Raw genomic sequence first — 23,288 nt, 5'->3', positions numbered from 1 at the left:
CTGGTTTGGGGGTCTCTGTACTGATGCCTCATACAGGTACATGGGTACTGGTGTGGCCATGTATTGTTGTCAATACAAGGACATCTCTCTTGTCCTTGTACTTGACACACAATATGTTGCTGCTAGAATGTGCCCTGCTCTCACCCCTTCTGAGTGTTTGCCCAAGCAGAGTCTTAGGGAGGTCTCTCAGATTTCTTCTAGCCACATGCCGCAGTACTTCTGGAAGCGAGGCACTTGAAGAGTGAGACGCTGGTATAAAAATTATCCAGGTAGAGGTGGTAACCCTGGTCCAGCAGTGGGTGCACCAAATCCCACATAATTTTTGCATTAACTCCCAGTAAGGGGGGGCATTCTAGGGGGCTGAATACTGCTGTCCTTCCCTTCATATATCCTAAATTTGTGGGTATACCCTGATGCACTCTTGCATAGCTTATACATCTTCACGCCATACGTTGCTCTCTTACTCGGCAGATACTGGCAGGAATTGAAGCCTCCCTTTAAAATCTACCAAGGACTCATCAATAGAAATACACTTCTCGGGGGTGTATGCTTGGGAAAACCGGACACTGAAATGGTCTATTAGGGGTCTCCGTTTATACAAGCGGTCAAAACTGGGGTAATCTCGGGGTGGGCACTGCTCATTATCAGTATAATGTAGGAAGTGAAGTATTGCCTCATTTTTTTTTTTAGGTTCCAGTTCAGTTCTGAAGTTGCTTTGAGGGGCCTATATATTAGACACCCCCATCAAACACCCCATTTTAGAAACTAGACCCCTCAAAGTATTCACAACAGCATTTAGAAAGTTTATTAACCCTTAAGGTGTTTCACAGGAATTTAGAGCAAAGTAGAGGTGAAATTGACATATTTCTTTTTTTTGTCAGAAAATCCTGTTTATTCCAATTTTTTCCTGTAAAACAGAAGGTTTTACCAGAGAAACGCAACTTACTTATTGCCCAGATTCTTCAGTTTTGAGAAATATCCCACATGTGGCCCTAGTGCGGTAATGGACTGAAGCAGCGGCCTCAGAAGCAAAGGAGCACCTAGAGGATTTTGAGGCCTCCTTTTTATTAGGCACCATGTCCGGTTTGAAGAGGTCTTGTGGTGCCAAAACAGTGGAAACCCCCCAAAAGTGAACCTATTTTGGAAACTAGACCCCTTGAGGAATTCATTGCAGTTTTCATGGGGTACATGCGACTTTTTTATCAGTTTTTATTCTATTTTTAAGTGGCGGGGTGACTAAAAAAGAGCAATTATACTATTGTTTTTTATTGTATTTTTTTTTTTACAGCGTTCACCGTGCGCTATAAATGACATATTCACTTTATTTTGCGGGTCGATACGATTATGGTGATACCAGATGTTTAGAGTTTTTTTTATGTCTTATGGCGTTTGCACAATAAAATACTTTTTGTAAAAGATCATTTACTTTTTGTGTTGCCTTATTCTAAGAGCCAGAACTTTTTTATTTTTCCATCAATAAAGCCGTGCGAGGACTTGTTTTTTGCATAACTAACTGTAGTTTCGATCAGTACCATTTAGGTACATGCGACTTTTTGATCTCTTTTTATTCCATTTTTTGGGAGGTGAAGTGCCAAATTTTTTTAAATTCTGGTATGGTTTATTGTTATTTTCTCTTATGGTGTTAACCGCGCGGGATAAATAACGAAATAATTTTGTAGTTCAGGCCGTTACGGACGCGGCGATACCAATTATGTATAGTTTATTTGTTTATTTATCTATTTTTATTAATTAGAAATGACTGATAAGTAAAAAATGGGGATTTTTACTTTTATTACTTTTAAAACTATTATTTTCTCATATTTACACAACTTTTTTACTTTGTCCCACTAGGGGACTTGAGGGCAGGAGGCCCTGATCGCTATTCTAATACACTGCACTACATGCGTAGTGCAGTGTATTAGAGCTGTCAGCTACTCACTTACAGCAAGCATAGTGGGTCCTGACTTTGTCAGGACACACTAGGCTTCCGTCGATGGCATAGCCGGACGCCATTGTTATGCATCCGGTTACCATAGCCACCATCTCCGGCCGCTATCGTGTAGCGGGCCGTCGATGGTGGTTTAACCCCTAAAAAGTCACGATCGCTATTGAACATGGCTTTTAAGGGGTTAATCAGCGGGGACACAGCGATCGGTCCCCGCTGTAGGAGCTGCGGCAACTGCTGTACGAGACAGCAGCTGTTACAGCTCCTGCATGTGTCGGGAAGATGGCCGAAATGGCCGTTACTCCCGTGACATACTCTTAGGTCATGGAGTGCGAACGATACAGCTACCATGACCTAATAGTACGTCCAGGATTTCTGTCCCCCTCTTCATAATATTCTAGTGACTGATATAGTGCCAAGGGACTGGCGCAGGGCAAATGTGGTGCCTATTTTCAAAAAGGGCTCTAGGTCTTCCCGGTGTAATTATAGACCAGTAAGCTTAACATCCATCGTGGGAAAAATGTTTCAGGAGTTATTGAGCTATTGAGGGATTATAATAAGTGACAGCCAGCACGGTTTTACTAAGGTCAGAAGTTGTCAAACCAACCTGATTTGTTTTTATGAAGAGGTGAGCAGAAGCCTAGACAGAGGGGCCGCTGTGGATATAGTGTTTTTGGACTTTGCAAAGGCATTTGAGACTGTCCCTCATAGACGTCTAATGGGTAAATTAAGGACTATAGGTTTAGAAATTATAGTTTGTCATTTATTGAAAATCGTCTCAAGGACCGTATCCAGAGAGTTGTGGTCAATGATTCCTACTCTGAATGGTCCCCGGTAAGAAGTGGTGTACCCCAGGGTTCCGTGCTGGGACCACTATTATTCAACTTATTTATTAATGATATAGAGGATGGGATTAATAGCGCTGTTTCTATTTTTGCAGATGACACCAAGCTATGTAGTATTGTTCAGTCTATGGAAGATGTTCATAAATGACAAGCCGTTTTGGACATACTAAGTGTTTGGGCAACTTGGCAAATGAGTTTTAATGTAGATAAATGTAAAGTTATGCATCTGGGTATCAACAACCTACATGCATCATATGTCCTAGGGGGAGCTACACTGGGAGAGTCACTTGTTGAGGAGGATCTGGGTGTACTTGTAGATCATAGACTAAATAACAGCATGCAATGTCAATCAGCTGCTTCTAAGGCCAGCAAGATATTGTCATGTATTAAAAGAGGCATGGACTCGCGGGACACACATAATGTTACCACTTTACAAAGCATTAGTGAGGCCTCATCTAGAATATGCAGTTCAGTTCTGGGCTCCAGTTCATAGAAAAGAAGGCCTGGAGATGGAAAAAAAATACAAGGAAGAGCAATTAAACTAATAAGGGGCATGGAGAATCTAAGTTATGAGGAAAGATTAATAGAATTAAACCTATTTAGCCTTGATAAGAGATGACTAAGCGCGGGACATGATTAACTTATAAACATACAGTGAAGGAAATAAGTATTTGATCCCTTGCTGATTTTGTAAGTTTGCCCACTGTCAAAGACATGAACAGTCTAGAATTTTTAGGCTAAGTTAATTTTACCAGTGAGAGATAGATTATATAAAAAAAAAAAAGAAAATCACATTGTCAAAATTATATATATATTTAGGGGGGGCGGAGTTACGACGCATCGTGATGGCAGCTTAATCTCTGAGCTCCTCACTTCACCTTTAGAAACTACAGCTTCAAAGACGATATAATCGACCGAAATGGTGAGAACATCAAGGGATAAGGGCAGAGACTCACCCGGTCCTGCAAATCAAGGAAAGAACCAGTCCGAAATGGACAAATACCTGAAGAAGAAACTTTCCTCTCCTGCGGCCCGAGAAAAAATGGCGCCAGCACAGCAAGCAGACGAGGCTGGAGGTGATGACTCAGAGGGAGACAGCTCTGCAGCTTATTCAGAACCAGCGAGGGGCAGAGACACGCTGTCGCGCTCCTACTTTAAAAAGGTACTGACACAAGCAATCTCCCCAATAATGAAGGAACCGGCGGATATAAAAGGGGATATTAAACAGATTGGGCAAAGGGTGGAATCACTAGAAGAAACACAGACCTCCATTTTAAGCCACAGCGCTGTTGTTTCCACCATGCTTGTCTCTCATCAGAACCACATAAATAATGCCCATTTGATGATTGAGGACCAGGAAAACAGAAGTCGCCGCCAGAATATTAGATTGCGGGGTCTCCCTGAAGCAGTAACAGGAGACACTTTGCCCCAAGTGATTACTCAGATCTTTGCTGACCTTGTGGGTCAAGAGAGGGCCGACAAAATGGTGGTGGAACGGGTTCACAGGGCGCTGAGACCAAAGCCTGCACCGAACGAACCGCCGAGGGATGTGATTTGTGGCCTGCTAAGTTTCATAGATACATCAAGTCTGCTGAAAGCGGCGAGGGAACGACAGGAATATCTCTTTGAAGGGACACAACTACTCTTTTTTCAAGATATAGCTCCCAGCACCTTGGCTAAGCGGAGGATCCTGAAGCCAGTGACGGACATGCTACGTGTCAAGAAATTGCCGGTGCGGTGGTTATTCCCGTTCGGTTTAGCGACCATGATAGAGGGGCGACAATTCACCATCCGTTCTCCAGATGATCTCCCTAAATTTTGGGAAAAGTTAGGCACTTCACCGCTTGACATTCCGTCATGGCTACCTGTGCAGGCAGCATCGGATATACCAGAACTTCCATACTTACCGTCGTCACAGGGATGGCAGGTGGCTGCCAGGATGAAGTCTCCGCGATATCGGAAACATCCAACGCCAACTCTGGCTGATTGAAATGTTCGTCATGGACGATGAAAATGTCTTCCTTCACTACCTAAGTTGTGAGCCATAGGGAGTGCGTGAGTGTTTATTGACCTGCTTATGTTCTACCAGCAGATCCCTTTGTACCTTGTATTATATAAGTAAATGGTTTATTTCAAATGCCCTAATATAATGCATACCCCATTATCTGCTATATCCATGTAGCTAAAGTTGTATCAGACGTTGCTATAGTATACTTCCAAAAGAGTGGAAAGTGTTTATTATTTAGGAGCTCGCATACTACATTATATAGAGATTCTATATAGATATGCTAATTTACACTAGTACAGGGAGATGGATGTTAAGGACAGTCCATTCTTACTCTAGTATTGTCGATTAGCTTAATTGGATGTTAAAGTTTCTGGAGGTGGAACTTTGTTTCCTGGCGTTCCATCCTCCCCCCCCCCCCCTCACCCCTCACCAAGTGCTATCTCTGGAACGGAGATACTAAGGGCAATTTTGGATACTGGAGGAAGTGCAGGATCTCCCTCTGCCTTCCCTCTGGGATCTCCTCGCTACGGGGTTGATAGTCCCATGGGATTATTTGTACATAGTTTAAGTTTTTATGTTTACACCGTGACCGTGCTCAGACATCACTGCGTCTGTCTCATTGTATTACTTACTTATGGCCTCGCTTAAAACGTTATCATTTAATGTTAAAGGCATGAACATCCCGCAGAAACGGAGTCAGATTTTCAATATGTTGAGAAGAGAAAGTGCTGACCTCATTTTCTTACAAGAAACGCACTTCAAATCAAATAAGATCCCTTCACTTCCTACTAAGCCTTATGACAAGTGGTATCACTGTACGTATGCTAGCGCCTCGAGAGGGGTTTCAATAGCGATACGAGACACAATACCCTTTGTTCATGAAGCCACACAAATCGACCCTGGTGGTCGTTATATATTTCTCAAAGGAGCTATTCTGAACACGAAAATTACATTAGTTAATCTTTATGGACCAAATGTGAGACAGGCGCAGTGGTTGACGAAGGTATTGCATTCTCTTCAGCCCTTCTTTGAAGGGTTGGTTGTAGTAGGAGGGGACTTTAACCTGGTACTGGATCCGAACTTGGATTCCACCTCCAAAATATCACATATTACCCATAAAGCCCGCAGACGTCTCAAAATGCTGTTAACCAGGTTGAAACTGATCGATGTGTGGAGAATACACCATCCGTCCGACCTAGACTATTCCTTTTATTCGGCCCCACATGAGTCATATCAACGTTTAGACCATTTGCTAATTTCAGAAAGATTTTTGCCTGCGGTCACATCTTCCTCAATTGGTAACATTACCATCTCGGACCATGCACCAATTTCTATCAAAATTACATTGACAGACCTTCCAGTACGAGGGTGGAACTGGAGGCTAAATGATACTTTATTAGAGAATGTAAAAGATTCTGACGCCTTAGAACTTAGGTTGAAGGAATTTTTTGTGTTTAATGATGATCCTATTGTCTCTCAGCCTATCTTGTGGGAGACGCATAAGGCTGTTATAAGAGGGGAACTTATTGCCTTGGGGACTAGAGTCAAGAAGGAACGGATGAAAAGTATCAATCAGATGTTGGGTAAAATTTCCTCGTTAGAAAATATACACAAATGTGCACAATTGGCTTCAGCACAGGTTGAATTACGACATCTTAGACAGGAACTCAAGAATATCCTTAATGTACGATCAGCGAAAACCCTTCAACTATTAAAATATAAAACCTATGCTCACGGGGACAAAGGGAACAAAATAATGTCAAACCTCATTAAAAAACAAAGAGGGAAAACGTTCATTTCTTCCATAAAAGACGGGGTAGGACACAAACTCTCCACAACGGATCTAATTGTCAGGGAATTTAGGAATTATTACTTGGATCTGTATAATATTAAAAAAGACCCTACACAGACCAGTGTGACGCCACAGGCTGACGCCATACAAAATTTTTTAACATCTATTGAAGCGCCCTCCTTGTCAGAAGAGGAACGAGCCTTGTTAGTGGTTCCATTTACTATATCTGAAATTGAAAAGATTTTGATGTCCATACCAAACGGGAAAAGCCCTGGACCGGATGGTCTTCCCATCATTTATTACAAAAAATTTAAAAATATACTAATGCCGTACTTTCTATCATTATGTAATGCCATGCTGAATGGAGCTACCTTCCCTAAACAAGCCTTGGAGGCCAACATTACCATCCTACCGAAGGAGGGAAAGGATCTGGAAAGGTGCAGTAGCTACAGGCCTATTTCCCTTTTAAATTCGGACTTGAAATGGTGGGCAAAAATTTTGTCAACACGCATTAATGTCTATCTTTCTAAATTGGTTGGAGAAGAACAGGTGGGATTTGTTCCGGGGAGGGAGGGAAAATTTAATACAATAAGAACGGTTCATGCAATATATCATGCTAGACAAAACAAAATACCCCTGATACTATTAGGGACGGACGCAGAGAAGGCCTTTGATCATATTGACTGAGTATTCCTGAAGGTTCTCAATGTTAGCGCCACTCTCTGTACTTCCATGTTTGGTGAACTCCACTTGCTCTACAGTTCCTGACTCTTGGTCTCATTTGAGGTCATTAAAGATAGCAAGAGTTTTTGACTCAAGGGGTCCGCCTACACTACATACCTTACATGAGGAATTGCATATTCCAAGCCCTTCAAGTTTGCAAGTGATAGACTTCTCATACACGTGTAAGAGGTTTCTCGCTTCTGCAGCTGTACGCAAATCGGATCCTACGTGGTTGGAAAATTACACCTTACTTGCCACGACCCCTAAAAAATATCTCTCTAGGATATACAAACAATTGATAACAAACATGAGCAAAGAGCCTCCAGGTTTTATATCAGCATGGGAACGGGAACTAGGTTGCTTATTTTCTGCAGAAGAAAGATCTTGCATTCTGCGCCATTCACATGGTTTTTCCAGGTGTATCAGAATGCAAGAAAATTCCTACAAAATGCTAACGCGGTGGTACAGAACGCCGGATTACTTATGTAAGATTCGGGTTTCAACCTTCTGATCAATGTTGGAGGTGTGGGAGGGAAGTGGGTAGCATCTCACATATATGGTGGTCATGCATGGAGATTCAACCCTTTTGGAAAGAAGTGGAAAATCTGATTGCGAGAATTTGTTCTAATCCAGTCGTACTCACAAGAGATTTGATTTTACTTTGGTTACCCACTAAAGAGTTCTCTCCATCCTCCAAAAATCTCCCCACATACATAATCTCGGCGGCTAAAATATTGATCCCTACCTTGTGGAGAAACTCAGTACCCCCATCATTGGATCAACTCGTGAACAAACTCCACCAAATATGTCGGCTAGAAGAACTTGCAGGGTGGGAAAATAAAAACAGGAAATCCTTTCTCAAAATATGGCAGCCTTGGCTGACGCATAGGGACAGGGCTTAAGGTAATCAAAGATCGGAAAGACATGTACGGATCTTGTTAGTAGGGATGGGAGCTCTGAAATCTAGATTAAGTGGGATAGTACATAGTACTTAGTACTTGATAGTACCTACAGTAAAGCAATAGTCTTACATGAGTCACGGTCACGGTGGAATGTTTATTTGTTTATTTGGTTTGTCTGTCATATTGCAGTTGAGCTAACAAGATATACTGATTATATACATTAAAAATTATACTGCTGTGGCGTGAGATTTTTGGATGTCATGAAGAAAATATATTGTTCTCAAGCATAAAATATTGATGTGCCGGGCATAAATGCTGCCTGTTATGGTCTATGTAAATAGATGATGTATTTCTATGCAACTGCTTTAATAAAAAGAGCGTATACAAAAAAAATTATATATATTTATTTGCATTGTGCACAGAGAAATAAGTATTTGATCCCTTTGGCAAACAAGACTTAATACTTGGTGGCAAAACCCTTGTCGGTAAGCACAGCAGTCAGACGTTATTTCTAGTTGATGATGAGGTTTGCACACATGTTAGATGGAATTTTGGCCCACTCCTCTTTGCAGATCATCTGTAAATCATTAAGATTTCGAGGCTGTCGCTTGGCAACTCGGATCTTCAGCTCCCTCCATAAGTTTTCGATGGGATTAAGGTCTGGAGACTGGCTAGGCCACTCCATGACCTTAATGTGCTTCTTTTTGAGCCACTCATTTGTTGCCTTGGCTGTATGTTTTGGGTCATTGTCGTGCTGGAAGACCCAGCCACGAGCCATTTTTAATGTCCTGGTGGAGGGCAGGAGGTTTTCACTCAGGATTTGACGGTACATGGCTCCATCCATTCTCCCATTGATGCGGTGAAGTAGTCCTGTGCCCTTAGCAGAGAAACACCCCCAAAACATAATGTTTCCACCTCCATGCTTGACAGTGGGGACGGTGTTCTTTGGGTCATAGGCAACATTTCTCTTCCTCCAAACACGGCGAGTTGAGTTAATGCCAAAGAGCTCAATTTTAGTCTCATCTGACCACAGCACCTTCTCCCAATCACTCTCAGAATCATCCAGATGTTCATTTGCAAACTTCAGACAGTCCTGTACATGTGCCTTCTTGAGCAGGTGGACCTTGCGGGCACTGCAGGATTTTAATCCATTACGGCGTAATGTGTTACCAATGGTTTTCTTGGTGACTGTGGTCCCAGCTGCCTTGAGATCATTAACAAGTTCCCCCCGTGTAGTTTTCTGCTGAGCTCTCACCTTCCTCAGGATCAAGGATACCCCACAAGGTGAGATTTTGCATGGAGCCCCAGATCGATGTCGATTGACAGTCATTTTGTATGTCTTCCATTTTCTTACTATTGCACCAACAGTTGTCTCCTTCTCACCCAGTGTCTTACTTATGGTTTTGTAGCCCATTCCAGCCTTGTGCAGGTCTATGATCTTGTCCCTGACATCCTTAGAAAGCTCTTTGGTCTTGCCCATGTTGTAGAGGTTAGAGTCAGACTGATTAATTGAGTCTGTGGACAGGAGTCTTTTATACAGGTGACCATTTAAGACAGCTGTCTTTAATGCAGGCACCAAGTTGATTTGGAGCGTGTAACTGGTCTGGAGGAGGCTGAACTCTTAATGGTTGGTAGGGGATCAAATACTTATTTCTCTGTGCACAATGCAAATAAATATATCTAATTTTGACTATGTGATTTTCTTTTTTTTTTTTTATATAATCTATCTCTCACTGGTAAAATTAACCTAGCCTAAAAATTCTAGACTGTTCATGTCTTTGACAGTGGGCAAACTTACAAAATCAGCAAGGGATCAAATACTTATTTCCTTCACTGTATATGAATGGCCCATACAATAAATATAGTGAAAACCTGTTCCATGTAAAACCACCTCAAAAGACAAGGGGGCACTCCCTCCATCTGGAGTAAAAAAAAAGGTTCAATCTCCTTCTTTACTGTGAGAACTGTCAATCTGTGAAATAGCCTATAGCAGGAACTGGTCACAGTACGGACAGTAGATGGCTTTAAAAAAGGCATAGATAAGTTCCTAGAATAAAAAAATATCAACTCCTATGTCAATGTGTAGAATTTTTGTTTCATCCCTTCCCTTTCTCCCATCCCTTGGTTGAACTTAATGTACATATGTCTTTTTTCATCTGTACTAATTATGTAACTATATATATGTCTGAACATGGCCTAAAGGTCCTATTACATGGCCCTCGTTTGCTCCTTTCACAAGGAGCAATGCTTGGTTATGTATGGGGACCAGTGATCGTTACTACAATTGCTCGTCCCCATATATTTCCATCATGTCGACAGCACTTCTTCCTGTTTACACAGGAAGATGTGTTGCCGACACAATTTATATTTATTGCTGCATAAATTATAAGATCAGTCGATGAATGAGTGCTTACTCGTTCATCAGCTGATTGTTGCCCTGTTTACACTGGGCAATGATCGGGAACGGGCGTTCATATGAACGCTCATTTGCCCGATCATTGACCAATGTAAGTGGGCCTTGGGTCTGATTTAGCAAAGATCTTGTGAACAGGTGAGAGTGACTCCTGATGGACCAAATGTGTGGATACCTGGTTTAGTCACTAATGGACATGCGGTACCAGTTTGAGAGAGGTGCCAGCAATGTAGAGGGAGGGGAAAGCTGACACCCAAATGTTAAAGAAAAGACATTCTTGAGCTGACATTGACACCAGACATAACCAAATCCATTCAACCAGAAGTAAGATATCACCTTATTCTATAGATGTGTCAGTTCAGACAATTAATGAGAGTCCTAGTGTTTGTGACATCCACCACGAAATCAGTTCCTTCGTAGAGATCCTACGTGTAGCCATCTTTATCTTGACTCTTGTTAACTTGCTGCAGCATGATATCACACAACAAAAGCCATTGAAAAATCATTGAAAAAGTCAAGATAAGGGATCTTGCCACTGTGTATTTAAAGCGTTAAAAGTCAAGATACAGATGACTACATCTGTACATTACAAATTTAAGAATGAACATGGTATCTTGCTGAGACTGTGAACCAAAGAATGTGCACTCCTGTGTCAAAATAAGGAATGTTAATCTTGACTCAGAGTCAAGTTGACAATAGTTGCAATCCAGATGACACTTGCAACAGAATCACTAATTTAGGAATGGGGTGCTCACCAGAAGGCTCTAGGCCAAAATCATCCAACTTCAGTGTGTGGAAATCTGTAATGCAAGCTGTTTGTTTTTAGTTTTATTAGCGGTTAAATAAAAAAGAATATATATATATATATATATACATACATACATATATATATATATATATATATATATACATACTTAAGGGAAACATTTTTTGGGGGGTTTAATTTATAGGTCTTTTTTTATTTTTTGAAAGTTCACACTAAAATAAAGCATTAAAATGGGTTGCTGATTTGGTTTCGGACATTTTGATATATAAAAAAAATGTATAATGATCGAGGTGGTTGTGGCGATGGTTTCGGTTGGCGTGGACGGTGTATGTTTATTTACTTGTTTTTGTTTATATAATATGTCTCCTTATAAAAGAACTCTGGGGGACATTCAAACTTTATTTTATTTTTTCCACTGTTACAAGGGAAAGCAGTCCTCCGTGGTGACATCAGTCACTGGCAGAGCTGATTTGAGTCTGTTAAATCCGAACAGCTCTGCCATGTTGGGGGGCAGCCTCTTAACACGTCATCAACGGGATCACTAGAGCATTGCGCTCACATTTACGAATCGCTTCTGTCTTCTCTTCAGTGTGTCTGTCTGTCTCTTAGGGTATGTGCACACGTAGTGTTTTCAGGGGCGTATTTTGGGGAGTTTACACCTCGAAAGACGCCTTAAAAAACGGAAGCTGAATGCCTACAAACATCTGCCCAATGATTTGAATAGAAAATACGGCTTTCTGTTCCGACGGTGGCGTTTTTTACTCCTCATTTTCAAAAAACGGCGTGTAAAAAGACGTCCGCGAAAAAGCAGTGCATGTCACTTCTTGAGCCGTTTTTGGAGCCGTTTTTCATTGACTCTATAGAAAAACAGCTAAAACAACAGCCGAAAAAAATGCAGCGAAAAACAAGAGTGGCTTAAAAAACGTCTCAAAATCAGGAGCTGTTTTCCATTGAAAAGAGCTCCGTATTTTCAGACGTTTTGGATTTTACATGCGCACATACCCTTAGCCTGTGTTCACACGGGGTTTTTTGCAGGAGGATTGGGATTTTGATGCAGATTTTGACCTTCCTGCACGCCATTTGCCGCAATTTTTGGCGCGATTTTTGCGGTATTTTTTCGCTCGCGCCCATTGAGTGCTACGGGCAAAAAACTCAGCGAAATAAGCTTTCTCTGCCTCCCATTGATGTCAATGAGAGGTCAGAGGCGTAACCGCGCGAAGATAGGGCATGTCCCTTCTTTCTCCTGCGAGGTGGTTATACTGCTCGCGGGAGAAAACCGCCTCCGCCTCCCATTGAAATCAAGGGGAGGCATTTTCGGCCGGTTTTTGACGAGTTTTGCTGAGCGGTTTCCGCGCCAAAAAACTTGTCAAAATACTCCGTGTGAACAGGGCCTTACAGTCGAGCACTCGACCTGCTCCAGCTAGATTGAAGGAGCTTTAAACCATACATTCTCTATAAGTTTCATATTTCTACATAAATCATATATGACACTTGGCTAAGACTCCTATGTTTAACGTGTATTAAGGGTGTTCTCCGATAAATTCACTGACCCGTTTAACACCTTTGTTATACCTTAATATTTGTATTCGTATGAAAGCCAATTCTCAAGCAACAAATGACAATGAATAACTTACCTCCTTTCCCAACATGCCACATAAATACAGGGGTGGATTGTGCTTTACTCTGTTTGCAGCAAACTCTGGAAGTGTGCAATATTGATAAAAGACAGTTTCTTTAAATCCTTTCAGGATTTATACTGATATGTAAGAACATGACTGACCCACAAGGTGCTATAACATTTATTTAAAGCATATCGTAATTTTTGTTCAGAAATCAATAGTAGAAATCTGTGACTATGCGAATGGGGGAAAATACGTTTGCATAGTACTGTATAAAAATTTTGCGAAAAGCAACAGGGGAGGCTTTTTTTCTGCTGTGGAGTGGAAGGAGGACACATCAAAAATAGCCTGCCAAGCATTTGTGGCTGTCTCAACAGCTCAGTTTCATGACCTAGTCATTGTGCCACATCCCTATCACAAGGTTCACCCAGTGCCAGGAGTCAATCTTACAGAGTATGACTTAGAAGAAAAGAGTAGAATTACAGGGGTAAATGATTACAATTTGGGTGGCACTTCAACTTTTGTTCTGTTCAGTTACACAATAATGTAAAATCCATTTTTAAATCTTAGGGTCAATATTGAATAACTAATTTAAACAAACCTTTTCACCACCCTTTCAGTTTGCACAACACTTGTGCTTGTTTTTGGTGTGGCTCATGCGTTTTTGTAGTTATTTCTATGGCTCGTGTGGTTAGTTTGGGCACTCAATTAAAATTCAGATTTATTTAAAACTTGGCATATAAAAGGGGTTCTTTCACAGTTTATTTTTCATGTAACTTTTTCTTCTTAGTTTCACCATTTCAGCCTCATTCATTGTTTAAAGTTTACTTAACCGCAATTGTGCCAAACAAACTAAGATGGTGGTAGCTATAACGCGATCTGCTGAAAGACTTTATCTAAAACTTAATGAACATATGATGTGCATGTATATGAATTATTCATTAATAGAGTTGATTTTAATAAATTTTATATATATTTATATTGTAGGTCTTGTCTAGGTCTTGGCTATACATATCTTAGAAGTAACAAAACCCAATGCGTCTTTAAATTGGTTGCCTTATGAATACAACCCCTTTCAATATGTCCTATATTGGAATATGAACATAATAGGGGGGGCTCCCCACTCAGGAACCCCTCTACTAGCAAGAGTAGAAAGTCACTAAGTAAGAGCAGCTCCTGCTCTAGAGGACTCGACCAAGCCACGTATTACATGGCTCCCCATTATGGGAACCATGTAATATCACATTTCCGCTGTAGCTACAGGCAGTAGCTTCAAGTTTCAGAAGACAAACCCACAGCAGTCAGCTGAACACCAAGCAAGTTTAATTTATAACAGCGGTTTTCGTAGTGAGGCAACACCTTGAAGGCTTGGTTCACATTGTGCAGTTTTCTTATGCATAGTTTTTAACCAAAAAACAAGTAATAGATACAAAAAGAAGAAGACATAATAGTCTTTTATTTATACTTTTCCCACGTTATTGGATACACTCCTGACTTTGGCTTAAAAACTAAATAAAAAAAACTGCATTAAACTGCCCTGTGCGACTCTGGCCTAAATCCTGTTGTCTTAGACCAGTTTCAGATGGCTGTAATGTGTTTTAACATCAATATAACAGCTGCAAAAGCCAGATGCCCAGCAGTTCTACTGAAGCAAACTGAGATCCCTATAGGGTTCTCTAAAGATCGAAGTTTGGTTCAGTAGAACCAAGAGGGATCCAGCTCATGCGGACGTAATATGGATGTTAAAATTTAGCTGTATTATAGTCATCTGAAACTGGCCTAAGAAATTATAATGTATGCAAAAATAGGTTATGCAGCCAGTGACAGGGGTCATTTCTGGACCTGGGTATAAATTAAACATTTGCACTCAGACATATAATTTCACTTAGGCCTAGTTCACATCTGCATTACAGGCTCCATTAGATTCTGCCAGAAACACTGGAAACAATAGCTTAGCATGCTGTGCAATTGTTTCTGGTACAGCTACGGACACCCCGACAGAAGCCTGACGGTAACCAATAATGTCAATGGGTTCCGTTGGCTGCCGGTGGTGTTCATGGTGCAATGGAACCAGCTGGAATACTGATCACAGATGTTAACATAGTCTAATATTGGAAGCAAGCCTAACATGCCTGCAGTCAAACCAAGGAAACGCTAACAGGAACATGAGTTAGGTTACTTTCAATACATGTATGGCAAACATATTTGTGAACTAATTTATTATAGTTTTAAAAATGTTGGCCTTTCACATAATTTTTCTTAAGTTCAATGGACAATAGTTTTTTTTATTTTCTTACATTAGTTTTTGCTGAATTATATGCTGCATATACTGTATTTTCTACAGATTTTTTCCTTCAAATGTGTCTAAGCAATAGAGTTATACAATCGGTTTTCTGTCCTAGCAAGTCGAGATTTCTGTCTAAATATTGAATGTAGCCATTGTCAGACTTGGGGTTCCTTCGGCCGTCCATTGAAAATTATTCTGATGGGCACACCCTTCATCTATACAGAACATATCGATAAACGACTCTCAATTCCATCATAGACTTTGCAGGCCATGTCAGCAATAAGGTGCAGTTTATTTTATTCATTTATGAATTACCCATACAAGAAAGACGCTCAAGGCAAGTGATTAGCTCCAAGTCAGCTCCGAATAGTGTTGTGTCCTGCTGAACTTTTGGGGCCCTGTTGTATTAGAAATCCATAACAGTGTCAGAGCCTGGGCCTATCAGAAGATACTCTGGTAGGCCATTTCATTATATGCTATTTATATTAGTTCACCTTATACATTTCACCTTATACACCTCATACATTTGTCCACAAAAACCCAATTTTCTGTGATATAATAAACAACTCAACTGCAAATGTTAATAAGATTCCTTTTTTTCTTAAATTTGGACAGTGATGGTGGAGTAAACCATCTTCTCATTCTTATTCCCATAGTAAACCACTATAGTCTGTGTATGTTCAGATCTTGTGATGTGCAAAAGCAGCCCATGCAGCTGCTATTGGGCCCATTGAGAAGGGATGGGGGTGTCAGGATTCAGAATTGTATTATTTCCAACTGCTACTGGTGATTTATTTTCCCCAATTTTTGGTTTATATACTTATGATCTTGTATAGCAGGGGTCCTCAAATGGCAAACTGCTGCCACCAGTTGTCCGGACTCCAGACCCGTTATCTGGACCGGTGTCAGGACAAAACCGGAAATGCGGCCGCACAACTTCTGCTTTTGTCCTGACATTACAGCGGTGAAGGAGGGAGGTCCCTCCACTCCTGCAGCAGCACATAAGTGAGCTTTTAGCTCGAAAGCACACTTAGGTGCTGCTGGAGCCGAGCGGGGATGCAGACTACTGCCACCGATGAAATAACCAGTTTGGGGAGTGAGGGAGGGAGAATGGGAGGGGGAAGGGCAGAGGCAGAGGGATCACAACAGGCAAGAACTGCCTACCACAGCATCAGTGGTACATTCCCATCGTGTCTGTGCCTCTCTGTCAGTGGTCCACTGTGAAGACAGTGGATATTTCAACGGTAATACTAAAAAAATAATGACATTACATGTTATAAAGTCACATGGGGTTAGTATCTTCATGTGCCTCACATTAGTAAAATAGCAATCCATGTTCTTACTATGTTTGGTTCTACATATACTTGTGAACCTACATTCTCCACTATGAATCTGGTGAAGAACAGATACCGCACTCGGATTACAGATGAGCCTTTGCATCAGTCTGTTCGAATGGCAGTCACCCCCTTTGTACCTAATTTCAAAGGGCTGGTGAAAGAGAAGAGATGCCAGTTTTCCCACTAATAAACAATAAATCTGGAGGCAAATAGTTCAACAAAGTTTGCAAAAAGTTATCTGGACGACGTCTTTACTACTGGTGTTCAGCTCGGACCTTCACCTGACGATAGACCCCGGTAAGTGGACCTTTGCTAAAAAGTAGTTGAGTACCCCTGCTGCATAGAATAACTGTCTAGCTGTGGTACATATAGTACACATCAGTTTTCTAAGTCATATAGTTCTGAAATTTTAGACTGAGATTACAGCTCTACAGTAAATACCATAACCACTAAACCACTCCTCCTATTTCCATTTATCATCTTATTACGTTGATTGTTTGCCCCATTCACATGGTTAATATTATATAAACATTGCCTCATTGGTGAACTTCTGTTGTCAGATTCTCAGATTGAATATAAGGGTTGCAGTCTTTACATCAAGCAACTGACCTGAGAGCAGCCTAATAAGAACGTTCAGAGGTCCTACTACTGGTGAGTGACATATACCTACATTACACATAGATGCACTTCATGTTTGCAATGGTTAATTATCTTAGAGATAATCTAAAATTTTCCCTATTTATCTCAGTATAAACCACAGATACTTTATTACTTGTATATGTACTGAACAACGAATATTAGTTAAAGAAATAAAAAGTTATGGAAAAGCAGCGTGTGAATATGAATATCTATGCTGCATACAGATATTCATTAACACTGAATTTAGTTGCTAAATATTCTCAGCACACTATTTGCAAATAATATCTAACCTTGGCATAGTTTCCATGGAAATTCTTTTACTTCATCTGTATTGCACAACTTTTAATATTATAGCTGTTTGAATAAAAACATTTACAAAGTTTATTTTGTGCCACATGAATGCATTAGCATTGCCTGTGAATACAACTCCTATATAATAAAAAATGGAAGAGGAAGAAATATATTTGTATATTTCTATATTATACCTGATAGGTTGTACTTAGTGATCTCTTTTCCCGCATTATTCTCTTCCAATAGTTGGCTTCAAACTCATCATTTAGAAGTGGTTGGTCTGTAAGACTCTTTAAAAGGATCCTAAAGATCAAATGCCTAGAGTTTACTTTAAAAATTATTTTAATTATTATTCTTTTTTTCTTTGCAATTTCCTTTCTGATGTGTACTAGTATATTAGTCTCAATGTTGCAATAGAGGCAGCAGTTTTAGCAATAGCTACAAAATTGGTCAATCTAATAATTTCCACCAGACCATTTACCATGCGGTATGCCCAGCTTAGCAACCAAAATGAATTTCTAGATATGATACAGTACATTAAGAGGTTGGTAATGTCGGACACAGTCAGCTATCCCTGGGGACATAGATAGAGAAGTTACATAGCAAAACTTAAAATAGGGTCCTTTCTGGATGCTGGTTCATTTCACTAGACAAATTTCACAGAATATAGTGTGAATTTCTTAGAACCTAACATTTATTAGGATACTCTTTAAAATCTAAATGTTACAGTATGACATTAAAATATTTAGAAGAGCACTCCAAATATTAGTAAACCTAAACTAATGCAATGTTATTTATTGTAACATACGGGCAAATATCAAGGGAAAGGCATTTATCCTCTCTTACCCAAGATTTTCTGCCATGCGGGTTCAGTCCTCCAGCTTTAATGTTGGTGATAATCCATACTTGGTGGGGAGATTTTGTGCTTTAATAAAAATCGATTGAGACCTTAGCAGAGTCTCTTGATCAGCTCTGTAGAGCCTTACCCGGCTAGCAGAACTACTGCCCCAAAAAAGACAACCGCGCAAATCTCACCTTTGCTGCCCCTGCAATAGTTATTCCGCTATTTTTGTAACATACATCCCAACGCTATTCCACCAACAATTGCATAGGTCTCTTCAGAAAACCATCATCATTAATACATTAGTAGTCTAGATAAAGTACATATTTACTCCACCAGAACCTTCATTACAGGATAGCATTTTTTTATTCTTCCCAATCTTTGTAGAAGAGCCTAATTCCCCCTCCCTTGTTTGCTATAAGGGGGGGGGGGGGGTTTCTGCAAACATTCATACCACAATGGATAAGGCAGATGGTCGCCAACTAGACCAAAGTTCTCTATCTCCATGAGTTCCATATCAGCTGCAGGTTCTGGTTCTGTGGTACTTTCACCCTTGACCCAACCTTCACATTTTTCCTTGTTTAATTTTTTTTTTTTGGTCCATATTTAAATTAGTTTGCACTACTGATGTTCCTTTATGTTAATAAAAATGGACTGTCTATAAAAAAAAACCATATTTCTACTTTTATTCTACTTTGTTAAAATGGAAACAAAATTTATTATAAAGTCGCAAACATTGCCTAATGCAGTGATTAAGCTTTCTTAATATAAAACCGGAAAACTCCTTTAAGAACAAGACTGAAATGGCTTTGTATGGATGATGACACTAATCTTTCAGTCGCTTTCAAGGTGTGTTTATTTTGTATTAAAAGTTTTGTTTGTACTGGCACATTTTCTTTTGAACACTATGCGAGGCCAACAAATACTGTTCTCCAGAGAGAGATGAATAGACAGTAACAGGATTGTAATGCAACAGCAAATCTCAAATTTTTACTTAACCCCTTCAGGACGAAGCCATTTTTTTATTTAGTTTTTAGTTTTTCACTCCCCCGCATTCCAAGAGCCATAACTTTTTTATTTTTCCGTCAATAGAAAAATACATTTTTATTTTTTGCGGGAGGAGTTGTAATTTATTTTGGTATAGTTCCATATAATGTACTGGGAAACTGAAAAAAAACGTACCATGCGGGCTGAAGTTGCAAAAAACTGCGATTCCTCAAAAGTTTTTTGGGTTTGGTCTTACGCCTTTCACAGTGCAGTAAAAACGACAACTTATATTTATTCTGTGGCTCAATACGATTACAGTGATACCAAATTTATATAGGTTTTTTTAAATTTTAGTACTTTTATTGATAATAAACTTCATGTTAAAAAAAAAATGTTTTGTGTCGCCACATTCTGAGAGCCATAACTTTTTTATTTTTTCACCGATTTAACGGTGTGAGGGCTTATTTTTTTGCGGGACTAGCTGGTTTTATTGGTGCGATTTTTTGGTACGTAGGACTTTTAGATAATTTTTTATTCCATTTTTTTTAGCGCTAAGTTGACCAAAAAACAGCGATTTTGGCATTTTAGATTTTTTATTTTTTACGGCATTCACCATGCACATTAAAAAACTCTATATTGTAATAGTTCAGACTTTTATGGATGCAGCTATACCACTTTAGGGGACAAATGGGAAAGGGTGTTTTTTTGAACTTTTAATATTTCCATGTTTTTTCACTACTAAAACCTTTTTTTTTACACACTTTATTAGCCCCCCTAGGGGACTTGAACCAGCGATCGTTAGATCACTGGTACAATATACTGCAATACTAACGCATTGCAGTATATCGTAATTTTTACAGGGTTCTTAATAGAGGCAAAGTGGAGGCAGCCCTGGGGCCCTTCATTAGGCCCCTGTGCTACCATAACAACCGTCGTAACCCACGATCTCACTGCGGGGGGGGGTGGCGATGGACTGTCAACTTTTCAACGCCTCAGATGCTGCAGTCGCGATTGACCGCAGCATTTGAGGGGTTAAACAGCCAGAAACAGCGCGATTGCTGCTCCTGGCTGTTAGTCCTGGGTGTCCGCTGTAAAATACAGCTGACACCCACAGCATATGGAGCGCGCTCTGCGCGTGAGCGTGCTCCAAACATCATCCCCCGCACCCGGACGTAATAGCACGTCCGGGTGCGCGAAGGTTTTAAAGGGGTTGTCCACTTTAAACAATCCTATTTGTTAGAAGGTTGCCTGGATGATAAGCTGATCACAAAGTGTCACCCTAAAGGGACCTCCAGCAATCAGCTGTTATCTATGGGAAAACCTGGCAGTAGGTGTTTAATTTTCTTGCAGCACCACCACAGGGTAAATTAAGCATTGCCCTAATAAGATATATGAAAATGGGGTTTTAAAATTGGACTACCCCTTTAAATTTCAGCATGTCATTGAGACATGTCAAAAGATATATTCGGTGGAGATCAGTGAACACCCACAGGCAAAGCTTGCATTTGTTAGGGCAGCTCAATGATTTAAACATTGTTCATCATTATTGTAAACGAGGCCGTCTGACACCCATGCTACCTTCTCCTGCTGTTGCTGCTATTCGGCCACTCAGTTACGACACAGAAGTGAATAAAAGTTATGGAAACAGCATAGCACAGCAAGCTACGCCATTTCCATAGATTCTGGGTTCCGGAAACAGCTACGCCGCAGCATTAGGGTGTCAATGTTAGAGTATGTTATGTGTGTTTGCTTTGTGCTTCTCTGTTCTCAGTTCAAAATCATGGGTACCAGTCTAGTCTTGTGTTTTTCCAGCTCTGTCCTGTATTTCCGCAGTCCTTGTTTAGTTCAATGTTTGGTGTTTTTTAGTTGTTCAGTTTTATCCTGTCTCAATTGTTTTCTGTTCTGCTTGCCTTGTTTCACTGGGTTTTGGATCTGTGTCATTTTGTTTTCATAGCCTTTTAGTTATTAGTGCTTTCCTAGTGTTGTGTTAGGGATAGTGTTTGCAGTTTGGAGACTCCTTTAGGAACAGATTTGGGACAGTGAGGGTTAGTGATGTCTGGTGTTAGAGTCATTTCTAAGGGATAGATACAGAGAAGGTCATAGGGAGAGATAGGGTCTACAGTGTGCCCAAACAGCCGTTTACTTCCACATATATGGCATTGCCATACCCGGGAGAACCCTTTTAACAATTTTTGGGGTGTGTGTCTCCAGTGGCATAAGCTGGGCACAACATATTTGCCACTGAAATGACATATCTAGGGACAAATTGTAAATTTTACTTTGCACCATCTGCAGCGCAATCATTTATGGAAAAGACTTGTGGGGTGAAAATTGAAGGTGTGTCATTGGCACAATTATATACTCTTTGTTCAATTGTGAGAAACACAGCGTATTGTCTTTTTTTATCTGTTGGTTTATGGATTCCTCATTTTATCTATTGTCTTTTAGTATGTAATTGAACAAAGATTTTTTCTATTCTTTGCATATTTTCTTGTCTTTATAGCATCTGTCTCTTGTAGGTTATATAAAAATATTATGTTATTTGTCCCGCGAAGTGAAATTGCCGTAACAAAAACCTAGAAATCTAGTAGTAGAACTGGGCTTCATCTTTAGGAGTCCTCTTTTTCTGGGACTAACAGCATTTCCCAGTAGTCAGTTATCCCCAATAAATACAGGAGGGCCAAATTGTGAGCCAACCTGTCTGTGAAATGAAAGGGAAATATGGATCACATATTACGATACTAGCAGGCAGCAGGAATGCAAGAAACAGGAACTCACAGATTGAAGACAGGTATGGTAACAAGATGATGTCAGGCAGATGATGGGAAGAACTGGATGATGGGTGATGATAACAGTCGAATGATAGCAACAAATGGATAATGGGTAATAATAACAGTCGATTCTTGGTAACAAACAGTTGATGGGTAACAATAACAGTCAAATGATCATAATAAATGGATGATGGGTGGGGAGAACAGGCTCACCCTTACTCTAGCTCGCCCTTAATCTATCCATCGATTTATCCATAAGCACTGACCCTAACACCAGACACGACTATCCCTCACTGTCGCAAAAACTGTCTTTATTGGACTCCCTGATCTGCAGACACTATCCATAACACAACACTAGCAAAACACTAGGAACCAGAGGCAATGAAAATAAAACTAAACATATCCAAAACCTAGTGAAACAAGGCAAGCAAAATACAGAAAAAATTTAGACAGGGTAAAGCTGAACAACTATACAAGACCAAACACTGAAGCAAACAAGGACTGAAGAAATACAATACGGAGTTAGGAAAATCCAAGACTAGGTTGGTAACAAACAGTCAGTGAAGAACAAAGCAAATATATATAGCATACTCTATCGCCCATACCCAAGTGCTGAGGCCAGGGATTCTTAAGGAGCGGGAGACAAGTCAGGTCGCTCTCTCCAAACGAGACTCAGGGACTTACATCAGTGGGGTTATCTGACCTACACTGATCAATCAGCTGTGCAGCAGTTGCTGATAAATAGCTAGGAGCTGAAGAGCATTCATGAACAGACCTGCTGCTGGTAAAAGATTCAAGTGGAAATCCAGGCCAGTTTATTTTCCAGTATGTTATACAGGAACATATATGTAAATATATCACTACTAATTGACAGAAAAAAAGAACTCTATAAAGTCACAGCATAAATATTTGTTACTTTTAAATCTGACAATATTCTAAACCAGTGACTCCAAAACTTTCTGAGGCAGGTACCCACTGTTGGCTGAGACTTTTGTCTGGGACTTTCCACTACCCCCATTAGGTCTGACATATGTCAACATCATTCATAGTTATATGGCGGTACTTAGCTCCATTCTAAAAATGAGTCCCTGAAACATCGAAAACAACAATAATTATACAGGA

At 40.2% G+C, this 23,288-nt stretch overlaps 1 protein-coding gene across 2 annotated transcripts in view; it reads left to right on the top strand.

The window, feature by feature from the left end:
* The window catches only part of TGM4 (transglutaminase 4), an 83,667-nt gene that overhangs the window by 38,796 nt on the left and 21,583 nt on the right, over window positions 1-23,288 (top strand). Inside the window, exon 1 of one of the 2 annotated variants that reach the window (XM_075828593.1) lies at window positions 17,201-17,288. The exons of the other annotated variant lie outside the window; for it this stretch is intronic. The gene's annotated coding sequence lies outside the window, so the exon portion shown is untranslated. Of the gene's footprint in view, window positions 1-17,200; window positions 17,289-23,288 lie in introns of those variants that run through there. 2 annotated transcript variants of the gene reach the window in all.

Source organism: Rhinoderma darwinii, chromosome 5 (assembly GCF_050947455.1).
Source record: "Rhinoderma darwinii isolate aRhiDar2 chromosome 5, aRhiDar2.hap1, whole genome shotgun sequence".
Lineage (NCBI taxonomy): Eukaryota > Metazoa > Chordata > Amphibia > Anura > Rhinodermatidae > Rhinoderma > Rhinoderma darwinii.
This window is presented reverse-complemented; position numbering and strand designations above follow the sequence as displayed.